General features: G+C 32.5%; 1 long non-coding RNA gene across 1 annotated transcript; it reads right to left on the bottom strand.

Annotated features, from left to right (window-relative positions):
* Positions 1–2,301: 2,301 nt before the first annotated feature.
* Positions 2,302–3,672, bottom strand: LOC123531840 (uncharacterized). The gene is made up of 2 exons (XR_008369690.1): positions 3,399–3,672; positions 2,302–2,630 (listed from the first exon to the last, which is right to left on the bottom strand). It is a non-coding gene; the product is annotated as an uncharacterized LOC123531840 (long non-coding RNA).
* Positions 3,673–4,212: the final 540 nt, after the last annotated feature.

The raw sequence follows: 4,212 nt of genomic DNA, 5'->3' as shown, positions 1-4,212 counted from the left end.
AACAAGGTTAACATTAATAATTGTGAACTTTACTAATAGTAAATAGAAATTTACTAATAGTGGAATAGTCAGTCGGTCAGTCAGTCAGTCAAAATTAAGCACGACATGACAGCATAATACAAACTTAAACACTGTTGAAACTGAAATGGAATCAGTATTGAAAATGATAATAGCAAATAAGAAAATACAGAAATCAACAACACACTATTAATCCATAATTTTAGTTATAACGCAGTGAGTAAAATACCCATTTAAGGTGTTTAACGAGGTATGATAAAAAAATCAAATATGCTCTCACCTTTCAAAGTTGATGACACGGTAACCATACCCTTTCAACCTTTTAAAAAAACTGGAACGCTTCTCACTGATAAAAAATCATGTTAACAGTATCTGTGTCTCATGTTCCATGAACAAACTAAGGTATGATAAAAATAATGTTTTACTTTTTACCCACGCATACTTTTGTACTGAGAGTTTTTAAAGACCAACTTTTACAGCGATATTATTTCGGTCTATGAAAAGCAGGTGTGTTTTCTCTAAGAATGCCAGTGTGCGGGAGTTCAGAAAAGGAAACGCCGTTTCATTTCTTTACTTTTTTAAACTTTGTAATTTTGTAATGCGGTATACCTGAAAGGATCAAATATTGAAAGTTTCACACATAAACTGACACCTTTTCAAAAGTGATATGTTTCCTGTCAATAATTATACCAGCTGTCTGACTTATTTTTTACTATAATTTGAAATGTATCTATGTATGTATGTATGTATGTAGCGAGATACTTTATATGTATAAGTTACTAAAATAGATTTATGTTATGTTCTGTTTCTGTTCTGTTCTTATTGTTGTGAAAGCTGCCATAATGTCCGAACTTTGTCTAGAGTTTGGCTCACATATCATATTTTTTGTTGATAAAGTTAGAAAATTGTATCTAGGTCCCTCATCACTCATCAAATGAGCGTCACTGTTCTTTTCTGTTATGTTTAAAAAGCATGGATTTCTGTGCACAATTATTTCTGAATCTAATGCAAGAGTCGTTCAACCGCTTGCAAAGCCGGTGAATGGAATAAAAGAATGAGAAATTTGGGCGACGTTATTAATTCGGAAATTAGTATCTGTGAACCCCAAACACAGAATCACCCCATGGGGTACTTAACTTTCATTTCTCATTCCTTAAATGGATATGCGCGAATCTCACTTCTAGTAGATGTTGTTAAGTGGGTGGACTTTAGTTCACATTCCTTTGTCAGATCATATTCGAGGAGTCAAAAAATGACATTTATCTATAACTTTATTGTTCGTTCTCTTGAGAAGACAGATGCAGGGGTGCGCAGGAAAGCAATGAGATTCGCCTGTTTAGGACACATACCTTTCAATCAATGAAAAACTAGAATGAGTCTGCTAATGGGTAAAAGGAGTTGACATCTGTTTTTGTCTCGAAACACTCGTACTTTATCGCGTGTGCTGTGATCAACAGATGTTTTTCTCACTTTTCACGGTTTTAACTGAAATTGATAAACGGATAGTGTGTTTTCATTTTTCTACTAGTTTTAAATGTATGACCTTCCTCATTTCACAAATAATACTCCGTTTATTTGACTCAGTTATCAGTCTATAGTATGATTTTACACTAGACTGCTGAGTTCTTATTCATATTTAACCTTCTGCCTGCTAGATTTCTAAAAGGGACTGGTCCATAATTCAGTTTTAGTAATACCATTATACCATTTGTTCTTCAAAGGGGTGTTCACTAAAAATGTACCGACTGAATAGTTAACAGCGCAGACCATGATCAACCTGCACGGACATGTTGGCTGATCTTGGTCTGCACTGGTAACAAAGGCAGAATCACTGGCTGCTAGCAGGCTGAAGGTTAAACTTCACTGGTACGATGAAAGAATAATTGAGGATCTCAAACTTGTTGAGAAGAACGTAGTTTTCGTTTTATTCGACCAGGTTTGGGGGAGGGGGTGGGGGTGGGGGTTAATCTCTGACTTATGCAAATAATGGAAATCGAAAAAAAAAGATTGTTTAATTCCATAATATGTCGGTAACCAACGACTAAAACGTTACATTGAGGACAATGTAAGGTAGATGGCTAATGAATAAATCAGGTTGCCGATTGTACTATATATCCTGCACAATAATGCAGTTGACTGTCGCGAATCACCGCCCTGCCAGGTCAATTAAAACGCACAATATTATAATTTTCCTTAATATATGACAAAGACACAACAAAATGGCTTTTATTTGATATAAAAATTTACAAAATGAATATTGGTATGATTATGAAAAACAATGTACATTTTTTGTATATTTATTTCCAGAAGCACAATTGTTTACATTGTGGTCAACAAAAAGTTTAAAATTCATGTTTAAGATGTTACATCTTGTATCCATCATAATTATTATGTTTGCCGGTAGAATAGATTTAACTCCTTAAGGTTCAATGTTTAAATTACTGTAAAACATATATGTCTATATGAAAGCTAAATATAAGAAAACCAAACCATAACTCTCAAGCACATGTATAAAATTGCTGTCTTCAAATGTGAAACACAATATATAACTCCCTTGTTAACTGTCTACTGTTGAATCCGTGACGTTGTGAAAGTCGATTCCTTCGTAATATCTGAAATAGAGACATCAAATAATTAAAAAGTAGTAAGTGCAATTTCTTTTCATTTTTAATGTTGTGTAAGTATCCTTTTTTTCTTTTCATTTATCTTTTATATATATATTTTTTAGTCACAATAAGGAACGGATAAGCTATTTTGCTTCAATCAAAGATTTATGTGTGAATTGTAATCACAAAAAGTCTACTGTGGGGTTTAAACATTCCACACTGCGGTAGATTGTTTTTACTTTATTTAAACCGTTTGTTTACATTCCTGTGAATTAGCCAATGAGATATGGGTATCGTATAACAAAGACTCTTACATGCGGTTTAATAGTTCCTCAAACATTTGAGTTTTGTCTTGTGAAATTTTAACTCCTGAATAATGAAATAAAGCTTTACAAATATTTCACAAAACCATTTTTTTTTTGAGAAATTGAAATATACCGATTTTGAGCCCTTTTTGGTGACTTAATTAGTTGTTCCACGACGGACTTGACAAAATGTGACCATTAGCCTTTATTTTTATTTTTACCTCAGGAAAACAAAATATGTTGTTTTTTTTTGTCGGATTTGGGTTTCACGCCTTTTCAACAATTTTTCAGTTTCATCAAATGGATAGTTTCCTGACCATTGTTCCTGAGAAGGACCAGTACTAGAATCACATTCTCTTTGTTTGTTACTTTGGGAGATATTGTTGGTACAAAATTTGTAAGATAATTGCTACCTGCATGCACATATTTTTTTCAGTTTACTATATTTGAAAAAATATAAATCATTTACCTGTCTCATTTTTTCCTGATATCTCCTATAACACTCTTCGTTACTGTTGTTATACGCTTTATAATCTTTTTTTCCAGAAAAGGAAAATATATTATTTTATTCTTCAACGATTTAACTTAGCTACACATAGAAAGTGTTACTTCATGGCAAATGCAATCCATGTAAATTGATTGTCACATCGTAGAATGTAAAACTATCAGGTAAATTCATTCAGTAGAAAATGTTGTATTCTGTAAGTTTCGTGTTTAAATCTTAAATCGCGCAGTATTTTTAAAGAAAGTAATGTGTAGGTGGACAGCACAGGTTAATGTTTAAGCAATTTATACCCACTACAATGTCAAGCGTCAATGACTGATCATGAGTCATGTTTAGGAGTGTAGTAAAATTCCTCAACCTTTGTTAATCTGTTTCAACCTTAACGACTCAATCACGAACTTTCATAAAGAGCGACCTACTTTTTCCTCCCACATGAACTTAATAAGTGCAAATCATTCTGATAATACTGGTATTTTACAGCTATTCAACAAGATGACAGGAGGATAATTTAGGCCGTGTTTTCACAACTTCACCTGAAAACTTATTCAGCTATTCTTTTCACAATATAATTTTATAAAACATAGAATAAAAACTATCTTACACTGCAGAAAGAGAGTGTGGATAAATCATGTACTCAGTACATACCACATAAATTCAATATCATATTTAGACATTAATCACATTGTCTTGACCTTATATATTGTAACTAGATACCTGTTATTTTTTTTTCATTTTCTGCATGCAAAGCATGTTTAATTACCATCATGGAAATACAAAG

The sequence above is a fragment of the Mercenaria mercenaria genome, unplaced genomic scaffold (assembly GCF_021730395.1).
Source record: "Mercenaria mercenaria strain notata unplaced genomic scaffold, MADL_Memer_1 contig_732, whole genome shotgun sequence".
Taxonomy (NCBI): domain Eukaryota; kingdom Metazoa; phylum Mollusca; class Bivalvia; order Venerida; family Veneridae; genus Mercenaria; species Mercenaria mercenaria.
This window is presented reverse-complemented; position numbering and strand designations above follow the sequence as displayed.